At 43.2% G+C, this 23,678-nt stretch overlaps 1 long non-coding RNA gene across 1 annotated transcript; it reads right to left on the reverse strand.

Annotated features, from left to right (window-relative positions):
* Positions 1–4,750: 4,750 nt before the first annotated feature.
* LOC311442379 lies at positions 4,751–18,848 on the reverse strand. Its single transcript, XR_014696596.1, has 5 exons — positions 18,717–18,848; positions 17,291–17,413; positions 16,473–16,560; positions 6,079–6,265; positions 4,751–5,490 (listed from the first exon to the last, which is right to left on the reverse strand). It is a non-coding gene; the product is annotated as an uncharacterized lncRNA (long non-coding RNA).
* Positions 18,849–23,678: the final 4,830 nt, after the last annotated feature.

A 23,678-nucleotide genomic window follows, 5' to 3' on the forward strand; every position in this document is an offset into this window, starting at 1 on the left:
AAAGGGCAAGAGGCCCAAGATCACACAGCAAGAGCGCTTTAATCACCGTATTCTGGCCACTTAGGAGTAGCACTCGCATGTTAATGCCTTCCTGCTCTCCAACAAGCATTTGCCATGGACCACGTTTCCCAGACTAAAGGCGCCTCACAGGTCCCAGCTAGCTTTGTGGCTGTGTTCTCATCAGGGACATGAAGTTTTTCTTCACATTCACACCATCACACCTCTGTCCTCTGGTATAATTATTATTTATGCTGAATATAAATAGCAAAGGAGATGATCCTAAGATGAATAATGAAAAGGCAACAAGAGACAAAAAAAACTGCTCCAGTCAGCGAGTATCCTACCTGCTTATATTAAATACGTCTTAGCACCAGGTCTCTGCATACCAGAGGAGGAAGGGTGAGTTTTAGGGCCATTGCACAATATGAACTTCCCCAATGTATCACAGTTACAGAATCTCCTGTGCCAAATAACTTTGTGCTGATCCACGGTGGAAATTCACAGTGTTCAACAGCCCTTGAAATTTCTAATTTGTACGTTCCCACAGAGGAGCAGTGCAGTGGGTGCATTTCTGGCTCCTGTGCTGTGCCTTGGACATGGGATCAGTCACTCTCTGGAGCCTGACCCCGAATTTTGTGGCACTATTTTAATTATTAAGCAGGGCATAGCTATCTGCTTCTCCATTTGCATCTAGCACTTTTAACGACAAGAAAATACATCCTTTTTAAATGCTAGCCTAGTGAGTGGTATTAAGAAAAGTGCGAGCTATTACACGTGCAGATTTCCAAGCAATTAGTCACGGAGGCAGGAGCGCAGACACTAGATTAGCTCCCAAGTCTCCGCCGCCTTCTGCTGCCCCGCTGCACCAGCAGCTTGGCACAGAGCCGGGAGGTGAAGGCAATGCTCTCGTGCCGGATGGATTCCCAGCACCTGCCACCCATAGCAAGCACAATGCCCCTCGCTCAGCACCTGATGCAGCTCTGCGACGCTCCGCACCACACAGGGGTGGCCAGGGACTGGTCACCAGCCAGGACTCAAAATGTTTTTGATACAGCGAAACAAGAGCTTTCCACCTCTGTTTACCTGCAACCAACACAATCCTACTGACGAGAAATATCCCCTGTGGATAAAATACTAAGTGTATGTAGAAAGGGAACACTAACAGCTACATTCTGCTCATGTGAAGATTTCTTCCCCCGACAGTACTATTCTAGATGCATCACTGCATATTTGCAGTGGAAGATGAAAATACTTCTGGCATTAAAGATAGTGACATTCTTAATTTATCTCACATGTGGGAAGGTGTGTGTGGGAGGAGTGTGAGCAACTCTCAGGAATATGTCCTACGTAGTTTAATAAAGAAGAGTACACATCTCCCCTAGGATTTTATTTTTTTTAATAAACCTCAAAATTGTAATAGAAGATTCTTTTCAAGAGTTTAGAAAAAAAAAATAAACCAGGGGAAAGAAATCTGATTCCACATTCCATTTTGTAGGGTTTTTGAGTAGTGTATATGTAGAGAGATGAAATTATAAAAAATGGAATCCAAATTATTCTGCTCTTAGAACACTCTTGAGCACTTACTCAGATCTGCTCTCCGATCTGAGTATCTTTAGATTTTGGATTGTTCCCAATTTTCAACATGTCTGTGGCTCCAGTTGCATTGTGACAGTGACTACCATGCCTGAAGAGCCTCCAGACTGTGTCCCCACTCCTCAGAGGGCTGTGGAGCCAGCTGTGGGACCCACTGCTCCTGGGCCTTCACACCAGACACCCAGGAGAAGCCAGGTCTCCTGCGGGGACATGGAGCACTGCTTGGTACAAATTTCCCAGCCACTTCTCCCAGATGCTCTTTCCCTGCCTATGCTACACCCTGCTCCACAGCCATGCAGCCTGCCCCACACAAACAGTACAAGGACCTCGAGCAGCTTTCCTCGTGGCAAATTGCAGGGGAAGGGTGCCAAGGGCACAGACCAGTCTAGATCTACCCTGAGACACAAGAGCTACAAACCATCTATTTTCCTCTGGCTGATAATACATTAGCAAACCTATTTTTCTTGCTCATAGATGTTCACAGAAGACCTAAAGATAGTCTGTTATTTTCAACAGAAAATGCAATTTGCTTCCCTAAAAATATCAGTAGTGCAGGCTATGGAGAGTTTGTTTTTCCCCAGTAATGCAATTTTTCATTATTGCCCTGGATTAAAATTAAATTGCTAACATAAGGACAAGCAGATGAATCCATGGTTATGATAGCATAGAAAAATGTCAATACAATGCTTGTACACTGTATGCTTCTTCAGTATTTAAAGATTCTTATCTCTAGAATAATATAAACTGAAAAACATTGTGAGGCTCTCACACTATTAAACGAAACAAGGCTACTTCTGTTGCTTTCCTTCTGCGTGCTGACTTCAGACAGGCAGTATATAATGTTTTGAAAGGAAGTTTCAAGACTGCTTTCTGGGTTTGCCTGCACAGGGAGCCAGCAGAGTTATTGTTCAAAAAGAGAACAGGGCTGTGTTTTTGTGCCTGCAAACCCAACAGCAGTTGGCAAAATACTGATAAAAATGCTAGAATTGTTTACCAACCCTAGGCAAAATAAGCCTATTCCAAACCCTGACTTGAAGCATCTCTGCAGCAGGGGCAATGTCAATTTTTGGTGAGAAGGGAAAAAAAAAAAAAAAAAAAAGGAAAAAAGAAAAGATAAAAGGCAACTCAAGCTCTGACATATTTAGAAAAACAATAACGACTTAGGGGGTGAAAAGAATTCCATAGTCTCCAATTCCTTGTAAGAACATAAAAGTAACTGAGAAGCAAACGGCTCTTTCAGAGGAGGTCAGACTCATGTTGTTCCAACATGCTTTAAAAAGACAACCTTTGCTCTGAAGATATCTTTTCTCTTCCCATGGCTGAGGTTATAGCCAAACTCTACTGAATTTAGCTGAATCCCATTGCCCCACACCTTTCCCCCAGCCATGATCTGGTGCTGACCCCTCCAAACCCATCCTGGAAAAGCTCCTTTACAAACCTTGCTTCTGCCCAAATCAGCCTCTTCCTCAGTTTTCTGTTTTAGCTGGAGAATAGTCATTTAATTTGCAAAATATATATTTTCGCACTTGCTTCGAAGTAGTTTCATCACTAAGCCCTAAAAACATACATGGGAACAGTGATTGACAGAAGAAGGTTACCAGCAACAATCACTTTGAACCAGCTAAGTGAGAAGCACTTTTGATGGGAATGACACACGTGATGATAATTTCCTTTCTTCTTGGGCACCATTTCCCGGGGGTTATTCACTGAACTCTGCACAGATGCACTTTCCCAGTGGGACCACTGGCCAGTACGGACACTCGGCAGTCCCCGAGAGAGAACTACCACGACAGCAGGATTAAAGCCCATGAAGCTGTATGAAATCAGCCTCTCAAGTCTCTGAACTCAGTGCAAAGCCTGTATTGCACACGTTGCAAACAGCCCTGCTACCCCTTAGGCTCTCTCAGGAGATCAGAAAGGAAACCACAGCTTTGTTCTAGCAAAGGCATAAAGGGCTTCAGAAGTCACAATACCAAAGGGCTCTGCAGGCACGGGCCATAGTGCAGCATTTTGTTATCCACTCTCACCTTGTTGGAAACACGCTGTTGGCTTCTAAGGAAAAAAGGATAGGGATTAGGTTTATTTCTGTAGGCTCAGTTCTTGGTTTCTTTACTTTCTGGTCAACCACTGAGGCTCATGCTTCTATATATTGCCACCTGAAAAATAATAATCTAAAATTATATGGACAAAAAATATCACTTCTTGTTGTTGTTGGAGTCTCAGGGGAACGTGAAATGAAGAAATAATTCTGGACAATTTCTGCTCTTTCTATAATGAAAAAAGTAAATGGAAGTATCAAAGTGACACCTCCATCAATTTAGAATTAAGGAATCGACTTTTCTTGTCTCAAGTCAGAAAACTGCAAAAGAAAATATTCTGACAATGCCAGTTTAGAAAACTGCCATAGGAAAAGCAGGTACTTCATTCCTCAATGCAGCCTTTTAATGTATAAGAAGCAGTATATTATACAAACTAATATGCCTGCTGAGTTATGCTCTATTTTACATTATTCATGCCTCACTTTTCCTTTCTGTTCATTCACTAATTGAGCTTCTGTCCTTCATTATTTGTACAACAGTGTCTCAGGGGATCCTCTTGTTCTCTTTATAAAAATATAACTTAAGTGCTCCCATAAAATAATTATGCCTTTGTATTAACTTGTATTAATAGGTGTGCTGTAACTGCATGGCTGGATCATTTAAATATACTGAAGAAGACACATGGAGTACATAGAAAGCTTGTGTAGTGTTTACATAGTCTTCAACATATTTTGCCAAAACAGCATTTCTCCAAGTCCTGTGATGTACTAAACAAAAACAAATTTGAGCACCAACAACAGCAAGCCTCTAGAGTGGAATCACACTGTACAGAAATGCAAGCATTATATATCATAAATCATACGATTGAGATCTTCAAAAGCAGCCTCTTTCCTATAGGATCCTGGTGTTCCTGAGTTGCCCATCAGGATACGATGCTCCCTGCAGGAGAGCTGGAGCATTGATGCTCCACAATTACGCTTCACGACCCTCCACCATCTGCCACATGCAAAACACAGGCAGTTCAGAAATGAAGGCTGTGTCCTGTGAGCAGCTATGCAAAAGCTCAGCCATATCACGCAAGTCCTGACGAGTGATGGAGACTGCCTCAGAGAGTAAAATTAATTGCACGAGTTGCAGTTTATTGGCTTGGGTATTTACATCCTGATTACAACTAACAGTGTTTACAGTGTTTATCTCCATGTTTATACTTCATCTGCATGCTTAGTGTTTCATAGACTATGTCCTTCAACCCCTGCCCCGATGGGGGAGCACACAGATGCTGCAAAGAGGTGCTGCCGGGGCAGCACCAGGTTCCTCCAAGGCCTGCTCGCTCCTACCTGCTACCAGCAGCCCCGTAGATGCCATGCTCACTCCAGTTCCCTCTGCACCCCCCTGATCTAGTGCTTTACTTGCAAATGAAGGCGGAGAGATGTGATCGCGGTGACAGATTGCAGGGTTTTGCCGTGCAAAGTACACTGGTTACAGCTGCTACCAGTGAATTTCAAACTAATAATCAGAGACACAGCATCTTTTCAAGCAAACAGTCAAAAAATACCTTGATGCTAATTTCCCAGCCCCTCCTTGGCAGCTCCACAAGGAATTCACTGCAGGTTTCTGCAGGGATGGTGGTGGGCAGGCTGCAGGTGGGTCACAGAGGCACAGGCTGTGCCACAGCAGAGCTGGTCCCGGGGCTCACTGTAGGGCCTGATTCTGAGGCGCACACATCGGGTTGCTCTTCACATGTTGCTCTTCACGTCACAAATGAGTGGTTTGGTTCCTAAAGCAGTTCTTCACACATTTCAGCACCAGACTTATACGTGGCACACCCACTGAAGCTGTACTACACCTTACATTAGCACTGTAAGGAAATGAATATATATATTATATATATATATATATATATATACACACACACATTGTCTTGTTGTGTTTTCTTTTTTTTTTTTCCTAAAGTCTGTCAGATCACTACATTATAACAGAGAGGCTATTACAGACAGGTTTAGTTAGCTGTGCATCATTTCACACCTTCATTACACTCTTTACCAGGAAAATGGATTGCTTTTGAGCCTCTCTCCATTCTCATTAAACTTCCACTCTTGTGAGGTGTCAGTGCTGTAAAACGCCTAATGCGGCCAGTTAATTATAACACTGCTCCCTGCTTTACCCTTTTCAATTACCACTTCCACTGGCTGGAGCAGCCAAGCTCCCACTTTGGGTCACCCAGACCAAAACTAACATGGGAGACCAGGGGGCAGCCAGTGGCCAGAGGAAAACATGCCCACACCAGACCTGGGAGAAAATGAGGCAGATTTCCACCAGCAGGACATGGCATTTCTTGGAACATGGAAAGGGGAGTCCTGCATAGGCAAGGCTGAAAGATGGAGGTGCCACCTAGCTTTCAACCTCCTTTACTAATGCTGGTAACTGCAAGGCAGACACTACAAACCTGATTAAAGAAGCCTTCCTCGGAGCTGCTCAGGGTAGTAGCAGTACTTAGCAGAACAAGTACTGGCAGAAATTAGCCTGAAATCACATAAATGGCTGTAATTTCCGCTTCAGGACACGAGCTGTCTGATAGCTACGAGTTAATTCTCTCCTTGAGCACTGCGGTTTTCTTGCACACTTGGTGGGACCTGCAAAAGAAACACAGGCTGGTTTCAGCTCCCAGTGACCAAATGTCAGAAGTCTCCTTCTAGTCCAGCCTGGCCACTTCCACCTCCCTTGTGCAGCTGGGAAGAGCAGGGGAGAGCCACACCACTGAGCCCCATACAAGCTGAAACCAACCTGCTCAAAGAAATCTTAATTTAAAGTTTCTCAGAGCAGCAAACCCACTAGGACTCAAAGAAGGACTTTCTAAGGATAAACCACCCTCCTGCTTTTCAGGCACTGCATATGCCCACAAAAAGGACACTACTCTTTTTAGCTCTTTTCTCTTACTACAAAAAACAAAGCAACCGAGGATTTCCCAAGTAATACCTTGCTGTACAAATGAATATTTCATTTCTAACAGGAAGCAATTTTCAATGTATTTATGAAGAAAGCATCGTTGCTGTAAAGGAACAACACGTTCTGGCAGAGACATCCCAAACACAACTGAGAAAGCCATCTCCCTGATGAGGGATCAGAAGATCAAAGTTGTGTTTTATTAGTTGTATAAAAAGTATCTTTAGCTCTCAGTTGAAAGAAAAAATTTGCATTTAAATAGAAAGATTAATAATTGTAATACACAGAGCCCACACTGAATATTTTTTTGTAACAGAAAATAATTCATATTGTTTTATATAAACTGTGCACCTTAAGTCAAGCTACGAAAAATGATAATCGTAATATTTTACAGACCAATTTTAATATAATACAGCTTTGTTACATTATTATTCTCCATTGTAAATAATGCATGTCTGGAGCTTTGGGAAAGGCTGGATTTAAAATACTCATCTCAGAAAATTCAATAGGGCGTGTACTTTTTAGCGTGTTTACACTATGCATGAGTTTTACTTATTAAAGTAAAAAAAAAAAAAAATGTATTGGAAGGATAGGAACAAACCTCCCTCTTAACACAAAGACAGATCAGGAGGTGATGCAATGGAGAGCTTATTGGATTATTTTGGAAATAAATATTTTCTTCTAGAACATGCAAATCTAGATTCACTTGATTATTTTGAAATGCTATTGAACTGTTGAGTTGTTTTGCTCAGGTCAAAAAAATCCCAATCTTTAAACCAAAAAATATATATATAAAATACACTTGGACATTCTTTTAGCATTTGGGGGTGCACCTTTTGAAATCTAATTTCAAAACAAAATTACTTACAACTATAACTTTCAAAAACTGTCTCCTATCTACAGGAAAACAGACCTTCTTTTCCATTTCTTTCTAACCAAGCCTTTAAGAAAATAATAAGATATTGATGTTTCAGAGAAAACTTCCAAAACATCCCTTTGGATCAACCTGAAGCATTTCCCATTTGTGTGTGTGTGTGATTTGCCTTAGTGAATGGTTTTTTTGGCCTGTGCTGAGGAGCTCAGCTAAGAGCAGGGGTTATATCCCCAGGTCATACCCCTGGGATGCTCTCCCGTAGCCACCCCAGGAGGGCTGTGGTACCTCCAGCACACCAGGGTTGCAGTTTCTTCCTTCAATGCCTTTCTTTTCCTCTCCTGACTTAGCATTAGCAGAGCCCTACCACCCTCAGCACACTTCTGCCTTGGCACCTGGGACGATTCCTGCACTCAGCAGGCTGCTCACTGACACTAAAGGGTGGCCAGGGACAGAAAACCCTGCAGTCAGCCATCTCGTCTGTGAGGGAGACCGGCTGCTGCTGAAAGCAACACAAACTTGCAGAAGTCAAGGGGCAATTTCCTCACCAGCCTCACCACAAGAGGCAGAGCGGGGACCTCGCAGCGTTCAGTTTGTTGCTTCCTCATGCATTCCAGTCCTCACCCAGAGAAACCTTTTAATTAGAGAAGGATCAGGAAGGAGTTGCCCAGCATTCCCCCAGTGCCACAAAGAGAATAGAAGAAAGCACAGCCCCTTACTCTCCTCAAAGCTACCAGCACCACTAATTTCCCTGTCAACATTCAGCTCAGGTTCTTCTCACTGATCATTTAATCACCATCACTCTCGCTGCCTTCCATTTCATCCTCCAAGTGCCAAGCAACAGGCACAGACACAACAGAGCAAGCTTGGAGGAGCCACTGCTGGGGCTGGGCGGAGAGCACGATGCTCCTTGGAACAAGGGCTCAGCCGCAGATAACCAGGAGAAGATGCACAGATGCTTGAAAACCCAGCATGTATCCATTAGGGAGCACAGAGGCTGCATCTTGTGCTGTGTGCTACTTTCCATCAGCAGCACTAGGCTGTTGGGTGTCAGTGCAGGGACTGAGATGTCCCACCTCACCTCCTTACCCTGGTGCCACCGCATGCCCAAAGTTACTGCCTGGGTGCCACCAGCAGGGCCCCACCAGCAAGGCAGGAAGCCCCTGCAGACTCTGTCCAAAGGTGTGCAGGGAGCTGCAGTTTGGGAGCAGACGCCATTTGTGCATATCTAGAAGCAGCAGGACCACTTCCAGGCCCAGGGGTTTCTGCTGGGCTCCTCAAAGACTTTGGACTTTGATCCCACTCACCCAGCAGTCTCCTCCCAGCTCAGCTGACCTTGATTCCTATGAAGATCATTTACCCAGTTCAGCTTTGGGGTGCTTTTCACAACAAGCCCTTTGTTAGCAAAAAGCACGAGCAAGGAGAAACAGAAATCCCTCAGGCCTGGACCCTTTAGGCTTACTGAAGCACAGGATTGCTTCATTCCCATTTCTCCAATTCAGAAAGGAGATAAGATGTTGGATGCTATGACTTCCAAAAGAGGGGTCTGAAAATGGGAGGACTGCTCTGCTGTCCATGGCCACCGCTCTGCGAGGTCCAAAGAGCAACCTGGCCTTCAGGAACCATCACACCTTTGGGCAGTTTTGCAGAAACATGTGGCCTAGTAACTTTTTTCATAAAATAGAATCATAGAATATCCCCAGTTAGAAGGGACCCATAAGGATCATCGAGTCTAACTCCTTTCACCACATTCAGGGAGCAAAGCTCGATCAAATATTTTCTATTTAAAACAGCAACAAAGGCAAATAACAAATTTTGTAAAGACTAATTTTCTTGCACACAATGTCAGTTAGCATTACAATATTTTGTCATATATTCCTTAGCTGCTCAATGTAAGTTCTTGAGCTTCTGAATGCAAATATTTCCTGTCAAGGAGAAGGATAAGACCACGTGACTTTTTATCTCAGTTATACATTCACATATCACATACCCGAAGTTAACAAGTGACTCTCTTGTGTAAAACACTTTTCTACTTCCTGTGCATCCAAAATAGCAGCTATGAAAATTCTCATCTATTATACAGTAAGATAGTTTGCTGCCTTTATTTTTCTGACCACATGTGTATTGTACAAGCAGAGGACAGAGTCTTTTATGCTATCATCCTGCTGTCTGGAAATCTCATTCTGCAATCTCTGCTTTTTCATTGCCATTTTCAGATGTTTAATGAAGCGACACATGGATATGAGATGCCCCTGTTATTTCTTCTGCCCAGTCTCTATCGTTTTCAATCTCAGAACTATTGAGTAAATGGAAATAAAGTTACCAGCCCTGTTTTGCACTTCCTCAGCAAAACTCCCATTGGAGTTGATGAGAAATGTACATAAGGTACAGATAGAAGATTTAAATCTCCTTTTTTCCACATTGGCTGCGTGGAAGAACAGAAAAGGAATATATTCATTGTTCATAGGCCTCTTCTGCTTTTTAATTGAGAATTGCCATTAGTTACAGGTGCTTTCTAAATGAACGACCTATGTTCATACTCTCCTATGGCCACTCCTTCACACAGTTGCTCTCCCCTTTGGGACCTCACATAGTACGACCAAAAGTACGAGACATCAATATGCCACGCTCTTCTGCACACAGCTGTGGATTTGCCCAAGAAAGCTGTGCAGAAAGCTGATTTCTCACCATCTCCAGCTCAGAGGTGCACCACTGACCTTTTCTTCCCGCATAGCCATGTCAAATGACAGGAACGATCAGACTTCAATGCTGAAGGTCAGCCACATCAACCTTGTCCGTTTCCTACTTGTGTACGAGTTCACATGCATCCTTCCGCTCACCAGAATCACGCTCAGCCCACTGGTTTGCAAGAGCATACATTAGCAGGAATTTTAATGAGTTGAACTTGTGCTGAACTTCCTTCTTTAGCTGCTATTTTAGTGATTTGTTGACTCTCTAAGGCTCATTCAGGACTTTTTTTTTTTAGCCTTGACAGAGTAGATAGAGTAGACATGGATTTTATGTGCCAACTCTTCTGTATTTTTGGCACTCCTCTCGTCACATAGCAGGTCAGTGAAATACAAGTTTGAGCAACAGAGAATGTCTCCTGCGTGTATCTGTGCTGTCTCAAAGTAGCCTAAACTAATCTCTCCCTCTCTTCCCCATTAGTAGCGATGCTAAGCTGTAGCAATGGCTGAGGATGCTTTAACAGCCACACAGAATCTTAATAAGATCTGCTTACATTTATATTGTGCATTTCAGGCCGGCTGGCTCAGTTTCCTTAGCCACAGCCTCACAAAGAAGCTGAATGCACTGGTTTATTTTTGTGGGCTTTTTAATTATTTTAGCATTGTCTCTGATTTTTGTATCAGCCATCTGTGAAGTGTGGCAGGATGTGTGTAATCTTCTATGGCACATGTTGTACTTTCTCCATTATTATCTGATGGGAGAGAAAACCAAAGTTAAGGGAGATTAAGGTCAGTGTACTCTCAACATCCAATCGCTGTATAATCCACTGCGTTATCACTAGGGAAGATTATCAGCCTTGATAGGACCTATTCTTTGAGCCATTCAGCTCTGTGGAGGCCCACTTCTCTCACAGAATGGCATTTCTGCTCAGTCTGAACGGAGAGAAATCATACATAAATTTTCCGCTACATGCCGCTGACATGCAGTAAGCGATTGTCTCTGCTCAGGATGCAGGACAAGCACCTCACTGCACAGAAGAGCTCAGCTGTGCCCTGCACTGCCCTGGCCAGAGCAGAAGGGATGATAACTCAGCCCCCCCCAAGCTTCCCTTTCCCCAGGGTGTTGCTGGGCAGGATCAGGCCTCCCAAGGCTGAAGTCACACACTGTTTCTTGCAAAAGGCCCACGAACACAATTTTATGATGTTAAATGGTCCAAAGAATTATTTGAGAAGGGTGAGGCACAAAGGGCAGTGTGCCTGGGACAAGACTGACTCCGTGCCCTGCCTCCCTTCTCCCAACAGAGTTGTGCAACTTTCCCAAAAATGCTCTGAAACCAAGACAGTAAAAGCATTATCTCCTATTGCATCACCCCTCTTCTAGCAGGAACACAGCTCAGCAGACATGCTCCATCTACCAAAGTTCGGTAAGGCTGGGCCACACGCTGCTTCCAAGCATCACCACATTTAACCAGCTAATAGCCTCTGAGCATCTCTGTGGACCGAGCAGAGGCAGGACCAAGCAGATGCTGGGCTCTGTCACATTTTGCACAGGTTAAATGTGCCCCAAGAGAGCGCGAGGACAGCAGTAATTACCCACAGCTGCAGCCCCACTGCGAAACATCCACGAAACCCATTAGAGCAGCCACATTGCAAGAGTAACCAGAACACCCCAGATTTCAGGCTAATTTCCCTCTGTTTGCAATTAAGGTATGAAGGTAGAAGTGTTTTCAAATTACTTTAATTCCCGGTTCCTTCTCCACTCCCAACAAGTTAATGGCTGTTGCTCCTCCACAAGGCCAAGTCTCTTAGCAACGCCAGCTCGGCAGCTCGGAGGATGCCCCCCTGCGTGGTGCCACGCTGCAGGCTCCTCTCAGACAGCAAAAGCAGGAGAGATGGAAGAGGTTCCATTGACCTGGGGCAGGCAGCACTCAGCTCCAGGAAACTCAGTCTATTAGCACATTGTGTTGCGAGTGAATGAAGGATCTTCCTCTAAGAGCCAGGAGGCAATGAGGAAATGGGCATCGCCTCTTTCCCACAAGAAAATCCAGCATGGGCCCTGGGAGCTGGAGCTTCGCTGCACGCCTCAGCTGCACGATCTGCTCCTCACAAGTTCCTGCAGCCCCACAACAAGCAGAGGCTGTGGTTCAGGCACTAGCAAAATGTTAGGAAAAGGCTCACAACTCTGTTAGATTTACTGAACCAGCTCCTCATTTTTTTTCGGGGGGGGGTTTCAAGCACCTACAAGTTACCTGTGTAACACCTGAGGCTCCAAGGAGGAACTGCTGCAATGTGAACTTCTGAGCTATACTAAAATCAATTAAAACCACACATTCATTTTGCTGTGCTGCTTTTCTGGGCAATAAATGACTGCAGCTGCCATGGGGAAAGCAAATGAGTATGATGGGAGGGGAGGTTGGCAGCGAAGCAATGTCAAGAGGCTTTCCCCAGTGGCAACGGAGGTCTGGAGAGCTGACAATCAGAATCTCACCACTGGGAAAACTCCACTGTTTGCTCTAGGGTGTCCTGAGATGTAAGTAGCCATCACTAGCCCCATAAAACATGGGACATTCCCACTCCCAGGGCTGAGAAGAAGTAGTAAGACCATGAGGTGCCCAGACATCACAGGTTTCCCTCAAGGTTCCATAGAGGGAACTGACCTGGACCCAAGTGAGCAGCACTTTTGCCCTACTGCAGGAAATCTTCCTGTTGCCTACCCAACTTTCTAGCTAGGGTAAGATCTTAGTTCTGATCCGCTTTTAATTTTTTGCTTATAGCTTCAGTATTGCTGTATCATATATAACTGTATTTTCATGCTTGGGTAGCAGCAGTAATAGATCAGCAAGATTTCTTGCACCTATCTCAGGAGAAAAAAGTTTTATTAAATCATTAAATAAAATCATCATGTAGTCTGCCTTTACAAAATTAAAAATAAAAAAAAAATAAAAAATAAAAAAAATGAAAGGAGAGAAAAAAAAGATCAGCTTTAGAACTGAAACACAATTGGGACAGTAAGTGTTGTGAACACTACACCAAAGTAGCTGAATTAGAGGCTGTGCATCAAGAAGAGAATAGAGTGCGTGAGTTTAAGAAAAAGAGAGAGAAAGAGAAAATTAAAAAATGTCCTTTTGAATTAAGCCTTTTCTCACCTCTAACAAGGCTCTAGAAACAGCACCAATCAATCCAAATGACACTTTAGTGTGAAGATCTATTATATTCCTCAATGATCATATGGCTTTATATGTTATAATTTGGTTCTGAGTTATGTCCTACATCAATTATAATTGAGCACTGCTTCTCACTGTACAATCAGACTGTGATGAGAACAGAAAGGCAGTGGACATTAGAGGATTACTATCAGAACCACCTAATTTAATTAAGAAGGAGATTTATTAAAATGGTAACATTAACAGGTGTTTTATGGGACTAATAATTAATAAGGTTTCTGTAGAACATTTGTAAGAGAAATAGACAATATGCAGTGCCAGCAGAACCTCCCTGTAATGGGATAACAATAAAGCATTAAGAACTGTAGATCAGATATTATGATAATAATCTGATACTGTAAATTATGGTTTGAAGAGGATTAAATGCCATTAGTGCAAATTAGTATTTATTTAAGCTGAAGCAGGACTTTGCACAGCATCTGGAGAGAAGGCGGGCTGCAGCCCAGCTCTCCATCATGGACACTTGCTGTCCTCCAAAACCTGGCTATGATGAGCCAAAAACCTTGCTGGTTGCCAACAAACTCTGAGAACCTTCACCCAGGGAACTGCAGCAGTGCCGCAAGGAAGCACTTTACTCCTGGGAAGCCCAGAAACTCATTTCTGCCCAAGTTACCTTCTGGGAGCAGAGAGAGAAGAGAACCTCGGGGTCTTTTCGGGAAATGAGGGTGCTGAGGGATTTTGCAGAGGGACTACTGCTAAATAAGCAATTTACAGCTCATGTTAACACCTGGTGCTTTCTTAGCTCTAAGCTTAAAGAAGTAAGCATTCCCCAGGTAGGAGGAGAGAGGTGCTACAGCAGCACTCCGAGCCCACAGCTCTTTTTCTAAACTAGCCACGATCCTTGACACAGTGATGGAAGAGGATATTAGCAGTGGGAAATTTTTTCAAGGCCAGTACTTTAATGAGCTCCTAAATAATGACTTTATCTTAGAGGCACACTCAATATTCATTCTGAATCACACCCAAACAATAGTACTGCCTGACTTCGGTCGACAGAAAACAAATGCAGAGCTACAGCTTGGAGAGCAGCTTTGGGAAGCAGCAAGGGGATGGGGCATTGGTCCCTCACCAGGACCAGGGTGAAAAATTTCCCCATGGGGATGGGGAACCCCTGAAGATCGTGGTGTTTTCAGCTCCCAGCCACCCTGCACCAAGTGAGAGGTGCCTGTGTGTCCCTGAAGTGCAAGGGCTGCTTGTGCCACTCAGCCGAGGGCCGACCCACCTTTTTTTCACTTTTAGTCAGTATCTGGTATCAAGAACAAGCAGAGTTTGCAAAGCAAATGAAATGATCACTTAGAATCAAAGTGGGTCACTTCCACCCTCAGCTGTAGAGGTGCTGGTTTAGGATGAGAGCTCAGCTTCTCGTTTTCTAGGGTGGGTTTGAGTTGTTTCACAATCAGGGTGTGCCAAGGGGGAAGGCCCTTAGCTTCAATCTAAGCACTCAGCCCCTACAGATGCTTGGCCACTGTCCTCTTCCACAAATTGCACTGAACAATTTTGGGTTACTTCAGGCTTACATGTAATCAAATTTTAGTATCTGTGATTGGTTCTGGGCTAATGCATTGCAATGGGGACCATTTTGATCAAACTTTCTCTGGCTTTTGTTTCCAAGTTTGGGGCCCAAAACACATTACAGTTTTATATCTGCCCCAACATGAAATATCATCTCTGCCAGGCCTTAGGGAACCACCACAGCAGGCTGCTTCCATCACCATCTCCCCAGGCCAGAAACAGACCCTGGGCCATGGCTCTTTTATGGTTCAGAGACACTTATGAGTGCAGATTAACTTGTCCTGACAGAGAAACCAGTTACCATCCAGCAGCCTCTGGAGCTCCCATATATCTTCTTCCCAGCTTTATTTCATTTTTAGCCTTCCCATTCACTTGTGCATGCCTATAGGGAGCAGAAACCCATACCAGAGTTCTGGGAATACCCTGCTTCCCCAAAAGCCTCACAGGCGGCAGGGAATGAGAAATACCTCCTGTCAGCACAGTGCTGCACACTCTGGAGGTCTGTAACACATAAAATCTCCATCCCATCCCATTTCCCACAGGCAGGCCAGGATTTCCAGGCTCTTCAAGGAGTTCCCACACCCACTTCCCTCTTCACTGGCTGGCTCTGTGAATCCAGGCCTTATGAGGTCCTTTCAAATTACCACCTGCAAGCAGCACACATTTTGCAATTATTAATTAGCCAAACTCTTGCATTTCACAGGAACGCTTTTTTTCATTTGTTTTATGTTTATATCACATGAAGAGCAGTCTGGGGTTTGCATTTGAACATCATTTCCCTACCCCACACAAATAACCAGTTCCCATGTACAAACCAAATATTCATGCTTGCTTTTAAGGGCTGCAGGCTGCACCCAGCAGTGTTAGCAGCAGGAAATCTGTTGACTTCACAGGCACGGTACAGGGCTGGCAGAAATAAGGAAGATGTATTTCAAAGGGGAAAAGGTGCATAGTATATTCCCTTCCTGCAAGGGAGATCCTCTGGGCCAGTTTGAGCAAAATTGCTGCAAAAACAAAGCCTACTTTCTTCCCCGGTACTGCTATTTAAATCACTTCTATGGGATGCCACTGTCAGTCACTGGGTTTTAATATTACCGCAGCAGCATTACAGGAGAATGAGTGCTGAATCAATAAAAAATTAAGAAAATACAGGTTTTATTGCACAGTGATATTTGGAATTGGTCCCTCAGGCTTTCCAGTCGCCTCGGTTTTGTTTTATATGCCAGTGGATGGAGCGTTGTGTGAAGTAGTTTGAATGCAGGAACCAATCAGTCGTAATCTAATTCTAAATGGACCACAAGCAAACTGCAAAAATAAAGACAGGCAGGGGTATCATGTTGACAGATGTGCCTATGGTACATTGTATCTCTGCTCTACCTAACTAGGAAAAATACTCTCTTAGATTGTTTTATCTATGTATAATGCCAATAACAAGAACAATAGGGGGGAACTTGGTTTCTGCAGGGCCTTTATATATAAATTTATAGAAAAAAATTTGAAAAGGGAAAATAATATCATATCTTCTTGGTTTCACTTGTCAAATAGTAAACTAACAGTCAATAAGCATATGAAAAGCATAGAATAAGCAGCATGGGTGTCTTACTTGTTCAAGTTAGAGGATTTCTCTCTGAGGCCAAAATCTAATTGTTCCTCTGACTCCTCAAGCAAAGGGGTATGATTGTCTGGAGGAACTGTGGACAAACAAAGAGATGGTGGCAATCAGCAGGTAGTTATATACAGCATAGTGCATAGCTGTCTGCATCTTCACCTCATGCTGCAGTTCTAATTAATTTCAACTGCTTTCACCTGCTATTTGCAATTATTATTTTCTCTTTCATTTCCACCACCATGAGCTCTTACGGTTGACCAATCCCCCCCCTGCTTAACCCAGCTTACCCCACGGAACAGGTCCTTAAATCACAACCTCCTCATCACTTGCCTTGCTGTGAGAAAGCAGCAGTGAGCAGTGAGCCCTGCACAGCCGAAATCCAAACCCCAGGCAGCAACGTCCCTGGGCTCTGCTTACTGCAGTACCTGAAGCTTCACCTCATTCTTCTGGTGCAGCTGATGGTCTCTCTGAGGGGTCCATCTCCCACCCACCAGCCCCTGAGGGAGATTTGCCTGCAGGTCAGAAAGCAGCTGAAGTGTCTCAGTGTGAGTCTAGACCCCTCTCCTTCCTGACTAAGCTGCTTTTGTTGGTCCTCTACTGAGTTGGCACCTTTTTACATCTCTATCAAGACACCCACTGCTGTAATTCCTGCTCTGTCCTGACTCAAACTGCTGTGTTTGCCTCCTAAACACAAAGAAAACAGAATTATAGGCTTGTCTATAAATTTAAGACCCAGTTAGTATAGAATCCTACCACGGTGCATTAAGAGCCATCACTCTGAGACCCCTCCAGACCTGCTGAAATACACCTACCATAATATGCTGAAGAAGTTACATTACCACAGGGGCCCAACTTCAGGAAACACTTAAGAAGCTGGTATTTTTTAACAGAAAATGTACAGCAGATACATTGAGGTGGTTCGGCAGTCAGTCTCCCTGGATGAAGAAAAAAAAAAAAAAAAAAAAAAAAAACAGATAAGAAGAACAAATCACCAACCTAAATATTCATCATGGCTTCACAACCACTTCTCATTCCTTCTGTGCAGATAGGAGCTTGACCATTAATGCTGGCTGCTGATACTCTCAAAAACAGACAAGCCAAAACAGAAACTGAGAATGCTTTTGAGGCAAATAAAGTGTGAGCAAATCATGCCTAGGAGGTAAAATAAATAAATAAATATCTACAATCATGAAAGCAGATTTCATCAGCTATAAAGGAAAAATATCCAGCTAAATTAGAGCTGTATAAAACATTTAAAAATTCAATCACAAAGGGAAAAATAGTGGCTCTGATCTCAAGGAGCATAAATCAGCAACAAGAGAGAGCAGACAATTTGAAAAAGGAACCTAAAAGAATCAATGGAAGTTCTGTGAGTTGTAGAATAATACAAATATGGAAATTTAATATAATAGCATGACATTAAATCCTAGCAAGGTTGCAGATTTCATAATAGATAAGGATGGAAAAAAATGTCAAACATCATGCAGAAAATGCAGAAATAAACAGCAAACATTTCTGTTCTGTATTTAAAAAGATGGAAAATCAGTTCATCTTTTACAGTGGCATGGCAATACTTTATACTTCAACATAAGCAGAAGATTTAAAACAACCATTAAATGTAAACATTTAAGTGCAGGATCAAATAGTTTTCTCTCCAGGCTATTAAAACAATTGACAAAGATCTCTCTGAAGCAGATAATTCCTTTTGAATCATCTGAAACCTCAAAGGAACTGTAGGAAATTCAAGATCACGTCAGCACTGAGAAGGATTTGCAGGGTGACACAGGCTTGTAGAACACTGATTCTAGATAAAAACATGGAAATAGGGGGGCATGGGTCTAGTCGTACCCTGGCGGTCCCACATTGCTGCTCAGCACCCAGTGGATCATGCCATTCTGGTCCTGCCAGGATCGAGGCTTTGGGTAGCAATAGGTACCACAGTACTCATCCCCTCCCCGCACCCAGGCTGGGTTCTTACCCCAGCCCTTCTCCAGATGAACAGAAGGCACTGCTATGTTAGTTCTTGGCTTTGAAAGCTCTGTTAATGCCCTTGATTTCCCTGTTCTCCAACCCACCTTGGAGGATGCTATTTGTTAAATGGATCCTACTTGAGAGCTTGTGAATGCATTTTGATTGGATTTGATTATCACATATAAACCTTTGAGTACTTGGGCTGGCCAGGAATATAAATACAATTATTAGTAGTAACAAACATTAAGCAAAGCTGCACTGACTCACAGCAAAACACTCGTCAAGCCCCGGCCAAACAACTGCTTTCACTCTGCTTTCCTGCCCACTGTTTGTGTAGAGGATGCTCTTCAGAGGAAAAGCAGCACCACCCTCCCCTGGAGTCTGAGTTTGACTTTTCTACACACTTGCCCTCTCGCTTAAGTTATGCCAGCCCATCTGCAGGCATAGCTAATCCTCTCGTTAGCTAGCAACTGGTAGCTCAGCTCTGCTTCGCTGTGCTTAGCATTATACAGATCAGCCAAGTATTGATGCAGCATCACTGAGGAGAATCTAGATTGTCTTTTTTACCCATGCTTCCTTCTTTTGAAACTTAAGATAGATGCTGGAAATAATTTCAAGGGCTGCTGAGCATTGCCACTGGGGGAATGCAAGGGGCTTTCAACATTAAGACTAAAAGACAGTTTGAAATTTGCAAGTGGCTGCCTTTGAAATTAGATTTTGAAGCTAAATTCAAAGAAGCCCTGTAGCTTGTACCACTCCCTGCAAATACACATGGCATTTCTGACAGAGGCCAACAAAAGCTCCTCTCTTGCTAAGTCCAGCCCAACGGGTCTCATCCAGGAACCTTGCTCCAGCCGAAACCCCCAACCAGGGGGAAGCATGGGGGTTTTGGCAGCAACGCAGGACCTGCAGCAGCAGCAGCAGCAGCTGGGGAGCCAGGGGCAGCCAGCCCAGCCTGCAGGCTCGCAGCAGCACCAGCAGAGCTGCTCAGATGGGAAGGTACAGTTTTGCTCACTGTGCAAACTTAAGTCCAGATCTCTTCAAAGCAAACTTACCAGCAAGGCTGGGACAGAGAGAGCTCACCTAAGACACCTCTGTCCCACCAGGGGCTGGATCACAACCACAAGCCAGTGGATGCAGGTTCACGTCTTACGGTGTTATTTGCCATCTGTTTTCCAGTGGCACACAGAGGTCTCCAGCCTGGCTTTGGTATGGCATTTTCCTGATAAATCCTTCCACCAAGCATTAGCACTCAAATGAGCCAGAAGCAGACCAGAAGCATTATAAACCTGATGCTGCAGCAGGAGGAAAGACAAAAAAAAAAAAAAAAAAAAAAAAAAAAAAAAAAGTTGTTAGAGCGCGTAAAAGTCATCTGTGGCAGAAAAAGAAACTGAAGCCAGGTATCCTCAATCCCAGCTCTGCTTCAAGCTCAAGCTTTCCTTACAATCGATTTATCCGATTTCTCTCCTGCTCCTCAGTCCTCTGAGGCACGACAGTGTCACATCTTTATAAGTAAAGAAAAACAGCACTGTATCTGGTAGGAATGGTCTTCCAACAGCAGGTTATGTTTCATTCTTGGTACTAGTTTCCATTCAGGTAATATATTTTTAAATGACAAATTTCCATATTTTGCCTTCTTGTAACCTAGAAGCAGTTTAGTGACATCTGCTTCCATGCCATCTCTGCTTTCACACAACAAGTGAAAGAGACGTGCCAAGTCATCCTCACTGAGAGGTCACTTAATTTTGGTTTGTAAAGCCAAATCTCCTGTGATCTCCATAATTACCAATCAATTTTACATAAATAGCAAAATTAAGCCCCATTATTCTCATTTACCAGAAAATTAAAGGAATTAATTAAACATGGGAAAAGTGCTGATGTCTGCCAAATTGTTACTTCCAATAGATAAAAACAAATTCAGGAATGATATGCAGGCAGGGGAAGAAAATCAGCTTTCCATCCAGCAACTCAGTGAACTATTGCAATGGAGAAGACTGTAAATAACAATCTCTGTGCCAGGCTTTATCTGAACACTGGGACAAGAAACACACAATTCTTTGTTATGAAGGGGAAAAAATCTGAAACAATCCCCTTATTTTTGTTTTTGCAAAACAGAATAGGCCCTGGGGACTGGTAACAACAGGCTGCAACAAGAATGGTTCTTTCAAAGTTTGATTTGTCAACGGACTGCTGCTCTGTAATTATCATGAATGGTTTTATCTCAAAGGAACAAAAGAGGGTACAAACATTTGGAGACAAACTGTGACCACAGGAAATCTTTGCAGGTGGCTGAATAATGGGGGCGAGGGAGAATTTCCAAAGTGCATGAGCCAGGGTTGGAAAAATAGGGAAAAACCAAACATTGAAGAGCTTTGAGACTCCAGCATCTTCTGCTGTCCTAATGAAGATGCATCAATGGGCAGGTTCTGAAGTTACAGTCATAAGACAAATGCATTACTGCAAGCAGTGTTTGAAAGACACTTGCAATTACAGCTGCTCTGGAACAATGAAATATATACTGTTCCTTAAATAAACTGAAAAAATGATAACCTCTTTTAACTGTCGTGGTGTAGTAGAGAGATCTTCATATCTTCCTTAATGAGATTTTTATTGCCAGTGTAAATTTGTCTTGAACTGAATTTTTGTCTTGGGAACTCTGAATTATGTTATACCGAGTTGTTCCTGGTAAGCATGCAGGCTTGCACACATTTTTTGCTGTGAAAATGGCTCCTTCTGGCAAACTGAAAGCAATTGAAGCTCAATTTAATTAGCTGCCTTCTGTAAATATGCCATTATTCTTCTAGCTCAGTGCTGGAGTTATATTTACAAAGGGAACAGATAGCAATAATTATTTTGGGCTGTAGTTAGTCAGTATTAGTTAATGCCTGAGTGTAATTGAGAGGAAATTAAGACAAGTGTAGTCTTTGGGGGGGGGGGAAGGGGGACACAGAAGAATATATGAGTCTGCAACAGTATAGGTACTGCACCTGCATGTTTTGTCTTGGGCTGTAATACGCAGAAAGTTTTGGCGAAAAAAATCAAGCATTTAGCCTCTGGTCTGGAAATGGAGAGGGTTAATGATAATCTCCTTACAATTTATTCATTAAAAAGTTGCTGGAGTTTTTAAAAAAACACTCAAAAACTATCTCTTCTGAGTTTTTATCTGCCTTTCAAGTTACAACCCCATGAACTAACAGCCATTGCCATATTACTCCTCACCAAGAAAAGTAGCGGTGAGCCAAAAGGCTCAGAAAACTTTACCAGAGGCCCCAGAGCTTGAGGATGATGAGCTGCTAGAAAGAGTTTTGCAGTATCTGAGAGCCTGCAGGGCTTGGGATAGGGGAACCAACTCTAATGACTCTTTTGTGGATCTCTGAAACATTTTCTGGTGGCCATCTTAAAAGCAAACACGATTCTCAAATTGAGGCACTGCCCCATATCCCTTTTCATGGGTCTGGGTACATTATTCAAATTAACCCTCAGAACAGATTAGTTAAATTACATCCCTATGTAGATGCTTCTATTTAGAATTAAAGAGACCTTAATTCAATTTACCTTAATCCACTTTCAAAGTAAATTATAGCAAATGAAGACTTCACTAATTCTGAATGATTGTTCACACTCAAGTTAAGCACAGTTAAACTAATTCTCTTTAAATGTATCTACTTAATTTTCATTACTTTCCCTTTGTGTCACCACAACACACATTCCCCCTTCTTTGGGCTTGCAAGTGTCAAGCTGTAAGTGAAATACTAAAAAATAATGAGTCAGATGTCTTGATGGAGCAAGGAGTTCTGAATAAATTTATGGGATTTTTTTTTGCACAAGGGTTGGCAAATTGGGCCCCCTCTTTCCACACTAGAAGTAGTTGTCAGCTCATGCTATGGGACATGGTTGGTTTTGTGGTAAGCCTATTGCACCAAACAAGGGCTTTCAGATTCCCATTTCCAACAAAAGCTCTCTCTGCCATACTGGATAAGCATAGAGGGTACATGAGAGCTGAGGACAGTGCCAGGGCCGTCAGCATCAACCTCGCTGGGAACCTGTGCTGACAGCTGTTGTGCTAAACAGCTTCTCGCTTCAGGGCTCACTCACTTGCAGTGCTGCCTTGCATGATGGAGAAACTCCCTCCAGTTCCCTGTTCCTCAGCGTCTCCCCCATAAGACCTATTTCCTCTTGCTCACTGCCCATCAGAGTCACTGGCTCAGGATCTTTTGGTGTCTCATACCCAACATGGAGATCTGCAAGAGCCTGGGCTGGGATGCCCACACAGTGCCTCGTGACACAAACAGAGGTAAGTCATTCCATCTGTCCCCCAGTCAAAGGCAGGATGCACCAGGGCTCACAGCCCTGTTCTGCCAAAGACATCACTGTCGACAGCCTTCCTTTAGATTTGCCTTAAGTCACGGGTTTCGCTGTGCTTAATGGTTGGCTAATCAGCATTACTATAAATGAATACATGAAGCTACCTCATTGGCAGGTGGCAAGTTAACGGAGTTTGAGGAGTAAGACATCAACAAGCCAGAAAGTAGCACCAATGGAGCTTAGGTACTAACTCCTGTGCTATTTCCATGCTGTACAGAGCTCTACAGCAAATCAAAGGACCCCCAGGGTACCTATTCAACAAGGAACAAATTCTCACTTCAGCCATTATGCAAATGAAATGCTAAAAATGTTCTTTTGTTCCTCTGAGGTATTAGTACTACTAATGTGAAGTGCACAAACTTCATAATCATGTAAAATATGGTCTTGTGGTATTTGCAAAGTGCTGGAAGTTTATGGACTACGTCTCTGGGAGACATGAAATGCTCACGGTGCTTTCAATGTCCTTTTGGCAAAGTTCAGACAAGAAGTGTTTCCATAATTTAAAATTCCGTTGTAAGCTGAGACGGGAAATGGCATGCATCTGGCATGTAGCTACTTACAAATGAAGAGTTAGTATAATAACAATAAATTTAAAAAAAAATCTAGTGTATCTGAGCACACATGGTTCCTCCTTTGTGTAACTTATGATTTCCGAGAGCCCTGCCAAAGCTGAGCTGAACTATGAATACCAACTATTTTAGCCTTCAAAATTACAGTGCAGGAAATTCACATCTATGTATTCTTTCCCCTAGCTGTCACTCAGACTGTTCCTTGTGACAGACCTGAATCCAAAAGCCAGCTTTGGACATTAATTTGACAACAGATGGATCAGATAGATTGGACCCCCACTCTAGCAACACAAAG

The sequence above is a fragment of the Aythya ferina genome, assembly GCF_964211825.1.
Source record: "Aythya ferina genome assembly, chromosome: 10".
NCBI lineage: Eukaryota > Metazoa > Chordata > Aves > Anseriformes > Anatidae > Aythya > Aythya ferina.